This window comes from Monodelphis domestica, chromosome 4 (assembly GCF_027887165.1).
Source record: "Monodelphis domestica isolate mMonDom1 chromosome 4, mMonDom1.pri, whole genome shotgun sequence".
NCBI classification, from domain to species: Eukaryota; Metazoa; Chordata; class Mammalia; order Didelphimorphia; family Didelphidae; genus Monodelphis; species Monodelphis domestica.
In genome coordinates this window covers 446,017,689-446,032,313 of record NC_077230.1, presented here as the reverse complement: position 1 = coordinate 446,032,313, position 14,625 = coordinate 446,017,689, and positions in this window count along the sequence as shown.

Sequence of the window (14,625 nt, the reverse complement as noted above, 5' to 3'; positions counted from 1 at the left end):
AAAAATGACCATCCTACCCAAACTTATTTATCTATTTAGTGCCATACCCATTGAACTACCAAAATACTTCTTCACTGATTTAGAAAAAACCATAACAAAGTTCATTTGGAAGAACAAAAGATCAAGGATATCCAGGGAAATAATGAAAAAAAACACATACGATGGGGGCCTTGCAGTCCCTGACCTAAAACTATATTACAAAGCAGCAGTCATCAAAACAATTTGGTACTGGCTAAGAAACAGAAAGGAAGATCAGTGGAATAGACTGGGGGAAAGCGACCTCAGCAAGACAGTATACGATAAACCCAAAGATCCCAGCTTTTGGGACAAAAATCCACTATTCGATAAAAACTGTTGGGAAAATTGGAAGACAGTGTGGGAGAGACTAGGAATAGATCAACACCTCACACCCTACACCAAGATAAATTCAAAATGGGTGAGTGACTTAAACATAAAGAAGGAAACCATAAGTAAATTGGGTAAACACAGAATAGTATACATGTCAGACCTTTGGGAGGGGAAAGGCTTTAAAACCAAGCAAGATATAGAAAGAATCACAAAATGTAAAATAAATAATTTTGACTACATCAAACTAAAAAGCTTTTGTACAAACAAAACCAATATAACTAAAATCAGAAGGGAAACAACAAATTGGGAAAAAATCTTCATAGAAACCTCTGACAAAGGTTTAATTACTCATATTTATAATGAGCTAAATCAATTGTACAAAAAATCAAGCCATTCTCCAATTGATAAATGGGCAAGGGACATGGATAGGCAGTTCTCAGATAAAGAAATCAAAACTATTAACAAGCACATGAAGAAGTGCTCTACATCTCTTATAATCAGAGAGATGCAAATCAAAACAACTCTGAGGTATCACCTCACACCTAGCAGATTGGCTAACATTACAGCAAAGGAAAGTAATGAATGCTGGAGGGGATGTGGCAAAGTAGGGACATTGATTCATTGCTGGTGGAGTTGTGAATTGATCCAACCATTCTGGAGGGCAATTTGGAGCTATGCCCAAAGGGCGACAAAAGAATATCTACCCTTTGACCCAGCCATAGCACTGCTGGGTATGTACCCCAAAGAGATAATGGACAAAAAGACTTGTACAAAAATATTCATAGCTGCGCTCTTTGTGCTGGCCCAAAACTGGAAAATGAGGGGATGCCCATCAATTGGGGAATGGCTGAACAAACTGTGGTATATGTTGGTGATGGAGTACTATTGTGCTAAAAGGAATAATAAAGTGGAGAAGTTCCATGGAGACTGGAACAACCTCCAGGAAGTGATGCAGAGCGAGAGGAGCAGAACCAGGAGAACATTGTACACAGAGACTAATACACTGTGGTATAATCGAACGTAATGGACTTCTCCATTAGTGGCGGTGTAATGTCCCTGAACAACTTGCAGGGATCCAGGAGAAAAAAACACCATTCATAAGCAAAGGATAAACTATGGGAGTGGAAACACCGAGGAAAAGCAACTGCCTGAATACAGAGGTTGAGGGGACATGACAGAGGACAGACTCTAAATGAACACTCTAGTGCAAATACTATCAACAAAGCAACAAAGCAATGGGTTCAAATCAAGAAAACATCTAATGCCCAGTGGACTTACGCGTCGGCTATGGGGGGTGGGGGGGAGGAAAAGAAAATGATCTTTAACGAATAATGCTTGGAAATGATCAAATAAAATATATTTAAAAAAAAATTCAAAAATATAGCTTATCATCATTGACACTCTGTGTCAGCTAAGAAAATATAAAATGCAAGGCTTTCTCACCAAAAATGAGATCCATTTCCTCTTAATATCTATCTGGCCATGCTCACTGTGAGTAGAAGGCAAATGAATTGAACAAGGTTAACAATTTTTCTTTTTTTTTTTTAATATAGTAGTACAAATATGTAGTTACCAAAATCCCCAAAATTCTCAATAGCCAATTAATTACAATAGCAAACAAACACACTTTCATATCTCACATAAGTTGCTGTATGACATTTTAAAAAACCTATGAATTGATGGACATTTGTCACAATTTTTACAAACATAGCAATCTTTCAACTTTGGTATTTAAACATATATTTTTAAACAAAGTAAAACTCATCTTGGGTTAATAACATAATCAAGAAATCTATATGTCATTCTGGCAGAAGTAAAATAGTGAGCTAAAGAGTATAAATAAAGGGATGCTCCTTTTTGGAGGCTTTTAAGGATACAAATGTCCTGAGATTAACTGCCCAACTTCCATTCACATATTTAGAAATGCGGGAAAGTTGGGGGTTATAAAATGTATTTCACTTCAGCTAATGGGCCTTAGAGCAGGCAAAAATAACCAGATTGTTAAAAAAAAATTCCAAAAATCATATTTAAAAAACCCTTAAAATAAAATCATTTGAGGTATTTAGCACATTAAATTTCCAAGGTTGTTAATACAATTATAACCAGTTCTGAAGTCCATCTATCCTCGGCAAAATAGAAAAAAGCTGTTTTTTCATATATGGGCTTATTCACAATAATATTTGTTCAACACAGTTATAGGGGAAAAACAACAGAATTTCAAAACTCAGTACATTCAAAATAAATTCAATCAACCTTCAGTTCAAGCAGAATAATATTGAATCCAGTAATATATGAACTTAAAATCACAAAGTTAAACCTTAAACAAAAAATGCAATAGAATACAGAGATTTTTTATAAACCATTAGAGTTTGAAATGCCTCAAAATATAGACTTTAGTCTCTTCAAAGTTCCTTGGGTGTGTTTTTTTGTTTGTTTGTTTGTTTTTAATTATCCATTTAAATGTCTATTGTCCGAAGGTAGAGTAGTAAAGGCTATCAATCTGCTCGGAGCCCCACAGCTGGGGAGTATCTGAGGCCAGATTTTAACCCATGACCATGCTCTCAGTTCCCTGAGCCACCCATTTGCAAATTCAAAGTTGAATCTTTGAGCTGAATGTTTCTTCTGACATGCAGGTGAAATCAATGAAATTACCAGAACAGTCAAAATTCCTTTTAAACAGCCCATTGCTTTTTAAGTTTCTGTTTGAAAAAATCTGTTTCTTCTCTCTCTAGTCTCTCTTTCCCCTCTTCCCTGGTATGATCCTTCCTCCTGCCCCAGTCCACGTGGAGCCCAGGCCACCCATGTGGAGCCAATACACCCCTGTTTGCCCAGAGGCTTAGCCTAAGGGGAAATTTCTCTCCCCTCCGCCCATGTGGCCAATACTGTTACCAGCTGGTCGAAATGAGTCCTGAGCTATCTGCTCCAAGGATCTGGGTGATGAGCCAGCTGGGGTCATGCTTATGGGTCTGGGGCTGGGGTGATGAGCCATCTGGGTCAGAGGCCAGATGGGTGAGAGACAGACCGCAGGTGTGGGTCGGGCCAGGAGCCATCAGGTGAGAGGCCAGGAGCAGAAGCAGGAGCCGGAGCTGGCCACAGGCAGGAGCTGATCAAGATGGTTTTCTAAAGAGCATCTTGGAGAATCGTGGCTTTTAAAAAAAAATTCTCTAGGCTAAAAAATTTTGAGAAGTTCTCATCCAATCTAGTGGTCGCCAACTGTAAATATTAAAATTTAGGGGAGACTGAGGCAGGTAGAAATTAGTTTCTCTCTGCAAGGAGTATTATATTTTTTAGAGGTTTATTAAAGGTTAAAGATTAAAGAAAATGCAGAATAAGAAAAAACACGTGCCTAGGCCAGAGGCCTAGGCCAGATAACCTCACATCACAGAAGAGATGCATCTGCTCCAAAACGGAAGTCCAAAAAAGAGCCCTCAAAAGCCTTTGAATCAGCTTAAATACCTTCTCAATCTCGGCCCAGGTGAGATTACCAGGCATTCTGGGGAAGTGGAGCAAAGGCTCGTGGGGATTGTAACCTTGTATTCGAGTCTATTTTTTACAGCATTGAACATCAGAACATTACTTGATAGAGAGAATACCCCAAGACCTGAGAGAAGAACAGCTCTAATAGCGAAAGAACTGGTGCAATATAACATCGACATCGCAGCCTTAAGCGAAACACGCTTACCAGAAGAGGGATCACTCAGCGAACCCACCACTGGTTACACCTTCTTCTGGAAAGGTAGAGTCACAAATGAAGATAGAATCCACGGTGTTGGCCTGGCTATCAAGACCAGTTTGCTCAAACAGCTGCCAGACTTGCCTGTGGGCATCAGCGAGAGGCTCATGAAGATCCATTTGCTTCTCAACAAAGACCGGTATGCCACAATCATCAGCACATATGCCCCTACACTGACCAGCACAGAGGAGACCATCGAGCAGTTCTACTCTGACTTGAGTGCCGTCCTGCACTCAGTGCCCACAAATGACAAGCTGATACTACTGGGAGACTTCAACGCCTGTGTTGGCCAGGACCATGAAAGATGGAAAGGAATGCTCGGCAAACACAGCGTGGGCAAAATAAACAACGGCCTACTGCTACTCAGCAAATGCTCAGAGTTCGAACTCACAATCACGAACACTGTGTTCAGAATGGCAAACAAATATAAAACAACGTGGATGCACCCATGATCAAAACAGTGGCATCTCATTGACTACATCATTGTATGCCGGCAAGACATCCAGGATGTACAGATCACCAGAGCCATGAGAGGAGCTGAATGCTGGACAGACCACCAATTGGTTAGAGCGACTCTTCAAATGCGCATTGCGCCTCGCTATCCAAAACGCGCCCAGACAGTTCACGCATTTTACAACGTGAGTCATCTTAGAGATCCATCTTATTTGCAAACATTCCAGTCCTGCCTGGATGACAAGCTGTCTGTCAAGGGAACACTCTCTGGAAGCTCAACCAAGAAATGGAACCAGTTCAGAGACGCAGTGAAGGAAACATCAAAGACAGTCCTAGGCCCCAAACAACGCAACCACCAGGACTGGTTCGATGAGAACAACACTGCTATTGAAGACCTATTGAGCAAAAAGAACAAAGCCTTTATGGAATGGCAAAATAACCCAAACTCTGCTCCTAAATAAAAAGTGTGAGATTTAAAATGGTTGAGGTCTTAAACTGTAGTGGTTAAAATAGTGGAAGATATAAATTGTGATAGATATAAGAGAGGGTGAGTAAGTTTGACTGCAGAAATATGTTTCACTACAGTGTCTTGGGTTTAAAATCAAATATAAGGTGGTCGCCAGGGAAATATTGCTAATTATTCAAATACCCAAGTCAACTGGGTTTTATAGAGATTTTAATTAACAATACAATGAGTAATCAAAGAAAAAGAGAGAGAGTAAAAAAGGAATAAGTATGAATGGCCTCAAAGCCAATATGGCCTAGACCTGAGTCTTAAAAGAGAAATCAGTCAGTTTTTTATAACTCACCATAAGATCTGTCTAAGTAAGGATTTCTAATGACACCAGGCCAGCAGCATCTCAGCTGCTTTCACCAGCTCCCTCCTCCATCTGAATGTTTCAGAATCAGTCTCCTCAGAATGAGTCTCTCCAATCTGAATGTTTCAGAATGACCTCCCAGCTCTTCCCTGAGCTCTTATTTTTAAGGGCAAAATCTTCTCTGTCACCTCCCCTAAGTCCTTACATCTACCAATCATTGTAGATGTTTCTAAAGGACCGCCCATTCTTAGTCCACACCTAAGAAGGTGTGGATTTTTGAGTAATTCACACCAGGAAAGCTCTGAGTAAGTTTTCCAGTTCTTTGTTCCTTGTAAATTCACAAGTTGCTTGACCTTTATAGGTACTTAGCTTAAAAAAGTATGGGTTTAAGTACTTTTCATTGTTCAGAAAAGAGTTTACAACTTTATCTTCCCCTAGGGCAGACCCAAGTAGGTAAAGTAGAATTCTCACATTCCTGCTTTAAGTAGAGTTCACTGCCCAAATGGGGAATGGTCTTAATCCAGTCTTATAAAGTAGGGTCTGGGAAATTTTAAGGTTTACAAAAGGACAGATTCAAGTCTCTCCAAGCCATGGCGCAGTGTGAGATCAGGAAGATGCAAGACCGATGGTGGGGAAAAAAGGCAGAAGGAATCCAGTGCTTTGCTGATACGAAAAACTACAAACAATTTTTCAATACCCTCAAGACTGTCTATGGACCATTAAAATCTACCACCACTCCCTTATTATCCTCTGACGGGGACACTCTCATAAAAGATAAAAAAAGGCATTAGCAACAGGTGGAAAGAACACTTCAGTCAGCTTCTCAAGCAACCTTCTTCAGTCGACCAAAGCGCCCTTGACCAGATCCCCCAAAACCGCACCATTGAACAACCTGACAAAAGCCATTAAACAAATGAGTACAGGCAAGGCACCCAGTAAAGATGGGATCCCAACTGAGGTGTACAAGGCCTTAAAGGGAAAGGCGCTTCAGGCATTCCACATTGTGCTGACCAGCATTGGGAAGAGGAAGACATGCCCCCAGAACTCAGAGATGCCTCCATCATAGCCCTATACAAGAACAAAGGTGCATGAGCAGCCTGTGACAACTACAGAGGCATCTCACTACTCTCCACTGCTGGAAAGATCCTTGCCCGTGTTATACTCAACAGACTCCTGTCATCTGTTTCAGAGCAGAACCTTCCTGAATCACAATGTGGATTCCGACCAGATCGCAGTACCATTGACATGGTCTTCAAGGTGAGGCAAATGCAGGAAAAATGCCTTGAGCAGAACCTGAGTCTCTACATTGTCTTCATAGACCTGACAAAGGTGTTCGACACAGTAAACAGGGACACACTGTGGATGATCCTTATCAAGCTCAGCTGCTCTGCAAAATTCGTTAAACTGATCTAGCTCTTTCATGTCGACATGACAGGGGAAGTTCTATCTGGTAGAGAGACTTCCGATTGCTTCAATATCTCCAATGGCGTGAAACAAGGCTGTGTCCTCACTCCGGTACTATTCAACCTATTTTTTACCCAAGTATTACAACATGCTGTGATGGATCTAAATCTGGGCGTCTACATCAAATACCGACTGGTGGCTCAGTATTCGACCTTCACTGTCTGACTGCAAAAACTAAGACAACAGAGAGACTCATCCTGGAAGCTCTCTTCACAGATGACTGTGCTCTTATGGCCCACCAAGAAAGTCATCTTCAAACCACTGAGGACAGGTTCTCTACCGCAACAAAACTGGCCTGACTATCAGTCTCAGCAAAACAGAGGTGCTGTTCCAACCCGCACCAGGAAGGCCAACGAACCAGCCGTACATTACAATTAACGGCACACAGCTTTCTAACGTCAACACTTTCAAGTACCTGGGCAGCACCATCGCCAACGACGGGTCCCTAGACCACGAGATTAATGCCAGGATCCAAAAGGCCAGGCAGGCACTCGGGCGGCTGCGCTCCAAAGTCCTCCAACACAGAGGTGTAAGCACTGCAACAAAGCTCAAAGTGTACAACGCAGTGGTCCTCAGCTCGCTCCTGTATGGTTGCGAGACATGGACACTGTAACAAAAGGACATGAAACAGCTGGAGCAATTCCACCAACGCTCCCTCCGGTCAATCATGAGGATCGGATGGCAGGACCGAATCACCAACCAGGAAGTCCTCGACAGAGCCAACTCCACCAGCATCGAAGTCCTGGTCCTCAAAGCCCAGCTATGATGGTCTGGACACGTCATCCGCATGGACCCACAGCGAATACCAAGACAGGTATTCTACGGTGAACTGTCAGCTGGACTCAGGAAACAAGGCTGACCAACGAAAAGATTCAAGGATCAGCTAAAGTCAAACTTGAAGTGGACTGGCATGACACCAAAGAAACTAGAACTCGTTGCCTCTGACAGAAGCAGCTGGCATACCCACATTCACCATGCCGCCGCCACCTTTGAAGTTGAGCAACGCTGACGTCTTGCCGCTGCACGTGAATGCCGACACCAGGCCACAACTGCACCTCCCATAACAACTGGTGTTCCATGCCCCATGTGTCACAAACTTTGCAACTCAGTCTTTGGACTTCAAAGCCATATGAGGGTACACCAATAGATGATAATGCAGAAAGACAATCATCATTCTTGGCCACCGAGAGACTACCACTATAGCAAGCACTGCAGTTTGAATCAAGGCTGGCCACATAAGTTGCTGCCCTGCTGTGCTAATAAAGTACTTTTTCCATCCTTTTCCTGAGTTTGCTTCATTAACCAGAGTGAGGCCTTGGCCAAGATTTCTTTTAACAAGGGCAAGTAGAGAAAAAGCTTTATGATCAGAGCAGACATGGAGGAGAAATGGATGAAGGGAATTTCCACAAATGGATGCAGATGAGGAAAACAAATGTGGCCTGGACTCCTTACATGGAGAGCACCTAAATGGGGTCAAGTGTGGCCAGAGCGCATGCATGGGATAGCTCACACCTCCAACACCTCAGAACCACCTATATGCTTGAGTAACATCATCCTTCGTTCCTAACCATGTGGCCCACCTTGCTTGTTTGGTCTCATATTTCTGTTGGATGCTTCTTCTCTGTGAAGCACTTCCACTAGTCTCTGGCTACCATCTTCATACACTGCACCCTGCTCCTCTCTGCTGGGCTGGAGCTTCTCCTAAATCCCTAGCTTAAAAAAGTAGGTAAAATTCCTTTGACCTTCCTATAACAGCTACACCAAGACAGACAATAAGCATTAGCCAACAGAAGCTTTCAATCAAGGATTAAATCTGTCCTTTTGACTACTTTGTTGAGTTTAAAGTTCCTGGCCTCAGGCAATTATCTAATCTGGATTCAGAAAATTCCATTTATTCCCTACCAAATCCCTGATAGTCAACCTCTATCTTCTTCAACCATTTCAGGGATCCCTTTCAACAGAAATGCAAAGGGATTATGAGGGGATGGGGCAGCAGTGTTTGCCTCAGCCCCTCTCTCATGCCCATATTTACCACCTCCATTGACCTGGAGTCAAGAAACAAGGAGCTGGGAAAAGCTAGCAGAACTGGTATGCCTCTGCCTTAGATTCTATCTATATCTTTGTGTTTAACAGTCAACAAAACTACTGGATTTTGTTTAGCATTTGTCAGCAACAAATCTTATTGATATCAAATGGATTTGACTCTTTTCACCAAAATTTCCATCATTTCTAATTGTATAACCAAATCCTTCTTGATCAGAATCACATCTAGAGGGTCAGCTAGGTGACTCAGTAGATAAAGCTCTAGATCTAGAGAGGTCCTGGCTTCAAATCTGGCCTCAGACCCTTTATAGCAGTGTGACTCTACACAAGTCACTTAACCCTAGCTTCTTACCCCTTACCATTCTTCTGCCTTGGATCCAATTCACAATATTCATTGCAAGATAAATGGTAAGGGTTTAAAAAAAAGAATCACTTCTAGAATAAAATTTTCCCTTTCCATTTAGTCAAGTCAAGAACTAGTATTAACTGTTTTTCTTTAGAAGTAGGGATTATTTCACTTTTTTATACTGGTATCCCCAGTACCTAGCATAATTTTTATATGACTGCTGATTGAGTTAGCAGAAAGTGAGCTAGAACAGATTTTTGGATACTCTAATTCTACAAGTTTATTATATTGTACTATTTCCCCAGGTTTATGATATACTTCCCACAAATAAGATTCTCCTTTTGTCTAGATAGTCTTTTGTATACTTAGATTACTAGAACAATTCTTTCTCACTCCACTAATCCCTTTCCTAATGCTCTCCACAATTCTTCCATTTTATTCCTGGATTTTCTCGCATGAAGCTATATTACAAACATATAGTGATGCCCCACCACCATTTTACCTATCCTGTTACTTTTGACTTAGGTTTATCCTTCCAAAGTCATATTTTAGTTCTGTGTCCCTACTCCATCATGCCTCAGTGATACAAATCATTAGATCAAATTTATTTAGAATTCCTTTATACCTTTTTTAAATATGTAACCTTTTTGTCTTTCTAAATAGATTTTCAGAGACCAAGGATTTTCTTCCTGGATCTCTTTTTAGAGATTTTTCTCTCTGGATGTCTGAAATCTACTGTTATTCTTTTTAAATGATAGTTGTTTGAAGAAAAGCAATAATTTTAAAGAAAAATGTCATAGCCTTAGTTTTAAAATAATTTAATTGATTTAAAAACTTTTAACAACTTCCATGTTCAAGGTATTTCTATAATTTCTTACTAACTGCTACAATATACAAATCTCTTCTTTGAGTTTCCCTCGATAAGGAGGGAAAAGAGAAATGGGATGCAAACATGTAAAAGAGAAATTTTGCAATGAGAGATGTGCTGGACCTGACTGCATGCTGTAGAACGGATGATATTGAATTCTAGAACACGGAGAAAGGATAAAGCAGGATACTGGCAGTTATTCAGGGTCTTAGACTTCCTGTGTCTTGGACTGGCTGGAGCTGGAACTTCCTCTCTATCTCTATGAAGCTGAGGTTTTGGTTTCCTATGGCCTGAACAACTCTGGTGTTCTTGCCTGAAAACCCTTCATTACTTAAGATTCAACAGTGATTCCTGTATCCTGAAAGTGTTCCTGACTGCTCTAGAGATCTGTATATACAAGCCTATATAACTGTCAGTGGTAGGAAGGCTTAAAGCCAACTTAGGCCTGACCCTACTTGGGTGAACCCTAACATAAAGGGGTCACCCTGAAGCTACTTTGAAGACCAGTTTATCCTACAAAAGTTATCTTGGAGGATTAAGAGGGTCAGGTAGCCAGAGAGCTGGAGAAAATTTAGACAGTCCGAATAGGAATTAGGGAGCTTGGAAGAAACTGAAGAAATCTCCATGCAGAGGTGGTAGAAGGTGGGACTTTAGCTAGACCCCTTAGAAGTAGGGAAACCTATTACCTCCCCTCCATCCTCCCCTCCATCTTACCATGTTTCAATAAACAAATCCCTTTATAGTTTTATAAAATCTGTCTGGGAGTCTGAGCAGTGCACTGGCCCTGGGAGGAGGCCCACAGGCCCCTTCACTGTGGGTTACTGAGGTACCAACTAAACCTTGATATCTCACCATTAAGAACATCAACCATCAAGAATATAGACCTATTTCACCTCCTAGCTGAGCCCTAGAGTGAAGTATGACTTTTTTCCCACCCAAAGAAAGAGGCAGATGTGACCTGCTGGATTTCTAGCATATCTGAAGTGCCCAGGTCAGAGAAGGGATGGAGGAATGATTCTTGAGTCCAATACAACTCAACAAGCTTACAACAGAACAACCTCTTTGCTTCCCCTGCCTTCATTCTCTTGTCTTTCCTATGCAACCTCTACCCAAATGACAAGGTGATTTTGCTAAGGCCTCAATCTGATCATGTCCTTCAGTAAATCCCAATGAGTCCCCAAATCTCAGTGATAAAATAGAAACTCTTGAGCTTGTTTATAAAGAGCCTTTACAATTATGTCCCATCCTACCTTCCTAGCTTTATGAGACATAATGCCCCTCCACCCAGAGTATGGTTCAGCCAAACTGGATTTTTTTTTTCAAATCTTCAGACAACCTGTTTTTTATCTTGTGAAATTAGAAATCTGTTACCCCAAAAACTACATTTTCCAGGATTCCATTGACTTCCTATCATTATGTACTTCCTGTAGACAGAGGGATAAATTGAGTGGGGTTCCTGGTCTGTATAGGGGATTATTTTAAGTGAAAGATGATCATTTCAAGATCAGATCTGCAAATCTCCTCTCACCTCCCTGTTTCCTCCTTCCTTATCCCTCCTCCTTCTTTCCTTCCCTCCCTACCCAGTTCTTCTTCTGTTAGTCTCACTGAAATCAGCTCAGAATGAGATCAAGTAAGGGTTTTATTTTTTTTTAAGGGGGAAGGAAAAGAAGATGAGGAGAGAGAGGGTTTGGGATTTCACTAATCTTAAATTAATTCCTAAATTGGAGGATGGTGGAATATAGTTCAGATTTAGGAAAATGTTCAACAGGTCTTGAAGATTCAGTCATTGTAGTATTGCAGACAGAAACCAAAGAATAGGACTTTTGTCCTTCCTCCTTTCTGTCCCAAGGCAAAGAGACCCAGTTTTTCAGTTTGCTTCTTCCTTTTTCAATGGTCCTTCCTGGTCCCCATTTAGAATGTACTTTTGATTGACAGGTTCTACAGCCCTGGCTTCTCCAGCTCTGCTGCAGACTTTTCCCATTTTCTCTCATCCACAACATTACAGGTCTCTCTTTGTTTCCTGGGTTTTAACTGTGGTGGTAAGTGGGGGTTTTGAACAGATTGATTAGCCATGGGCAATTTTTTTTCATTTTGTTACCTTTTATTCCTTTATTTTTAATGATCATTAATAATAATCTCTTAAATATAATATTTTTAATTTCTTGAAATTAATTTTAATATTTACAATAATGGCAACCATGAAGGGATGTCATCACTGTAAAAATTAAAATTAACATTAGTTTTGCTTTCTCTCACTTCTATTTCCCTCTTATCTCTAACTATTGTAGTTTCCTTTTTGAATGTGCAATATTGTATGCACCTGTAGTTAGAAAAATTTTAGGGGTACAAGATGATTATGTCAAATGATTAATTGGGGAGACTAGTCTCCCTAATGATCACATTTTTAATATAGGATTAACTCTCCCTTGCCCATTTTTAGATTTAATCATCAGAAACTATATGCCCCATTTACACTTGAGTGGGGGAGGTCTGTTACCCATCTGTGCAATAGTGAGTTATGAATCAGAATCAACTGACTGTCTCCTGGGCAATCCTAAGCAAAGCTTTAGATGTAACTGGTACATGTAAAATGGAGGAAAGTCTACAGGAAGTACATAATGAAAGGAAGTCAGGGATCCTGGGAAATGTAGTTTTGGGGGTAACAGATTTCTAATTACACAATGTCCATACCTATGCATGAAGCTTTCATTATTGGAACAATCTCTTTACTCCATTACTTTGTTAAAGGATCAGATAAAGTTCTACCTTCTCCATGAAGCCTTCCCTGTACTCCCAATTGACTCTTTCACACCCAAATTTTCTTGTATTTATTTTGTACACCCTTATAAAATGAATGTTTCATATATGTTGGTCTGAATATGCTTGAGTACAAAATTTTCTCATTAGCACTTATATTTGATGTGAACAGAATACTATCAATGGACATCCCAAAACTAATTCTGATCACTTTTGAACTAACACAGCTGCAACAGCTACACCCCTTAAACAAGGAACTGTACCTGCGGTAATTGGATATAGCTGACAATTATAGTATCGAATTGGATGATAACTTTGTCCTAAAGTCTGTGTCAGTACACCAGATGCAATACCTTTGGTCTCATGCACAAACAATTGAAAAGGTTTAGTATAGTCTGGGATTCCAAGAGCTGGTGCAGATAAAATAATTTCCTTAAGCTCACTTAAGGCTTGTAGATGTTCAGGCTTGAGCTTTAGAGGTTCTGGTTCTATACTCCTACTTAGATGTGTTGAACATTTAGTAATTTCACTATATGCAGGTATACATTATCTACAAAAACCAGATGTCCCAAGAACAGCTCTGAGTTGCTTCTTGGTCTTAGGTGCACTCAGTTCCTGGATATCAGCTATTCTTTTCTTAGGGATACTTCTGGAACTCTCTGACAACACAAAACCAAGATATTCAACCCATGGCAAAACCCACTGAAGTTTTGCTTTAGAGATTTTATGACTATGTTTATATAATTCAATCAAAAGAATCTTGCTATCTCTCAAAAACTTTAGCAGATAGAGATGCTAAGAGGATATCAACTACAAAATGCACTATTTTACTTTCCTTGAATGATATTATTTTAAGGTCTCTGTTCAAAATTTGAGAGAATTGGCTTGGGCTGTCACAGAATCCCTGTGGAAGACAAGTGAACATCCACTGGGCACTGTCCAATGTGAAAGCAAAGATCTTTTGAGAATCCTCATGAATTGGTATCAAGAAAAAAGCTGAACATAAATCTGCCATGCAGAAATATCTTGCTTGACTTGGAATGGATGATATTATAGCTGCTGGACTTGGTACTACAGGGTGAATCTTGATCATTTACAGCTCTCAAATCCAGTATGAATCTATAGACAACTTTGCCATCTTGATCGAGCATGGGAGTATTGTAATTTGAAAAACATGGTATTATGATCCCTTGTTGAACCAGAGACTCAAAAATCAGTCTTATTCCATCTATAGCTTTTCTACTCAAAGGATATTGAGGAACACAAGGAACTGGTCCTTCCTTGGCTCTCACTCTTACTGGATCAGCTGATTTCAATAGGTTAACATCTGTGGAAGACTTTGCCCATAAATCTTCTAATATATCCTCAGGAATGGGATAGATAGAATTCAACTCATTCTCTGCACTGACTGAATCTAAGAACTGCAATGGAAAGGCTTTCAGAGATTCTTCTGGGAGTTGTAATGATATATCCCCAGTGTCAGTACATTAAATTGTTACTCGTAATTTACAAAGCAAGTCCCTCCTGAGAAGATTCATTGGGCATCCAGGCATACACAGAAATGCGTGTTCCATGCTTAATGGACCAAGAGTAATCATTTTAGGTTGTAATTTAGCTAATCTTTCTGGTTTTCCAGTAGTTCCAATCACTTTCATAGTACCAACAGCTTTACAATCTTCAGGCAGACTTTGCAAAACTGATTTACTGGCTCCAGTGTCCACCAAAAGATCATATATCTCATCCCCTATAGTTACCGAAAGCTAGGGTTCAGTGCTATTTGGCGGTTGGAAGGTTT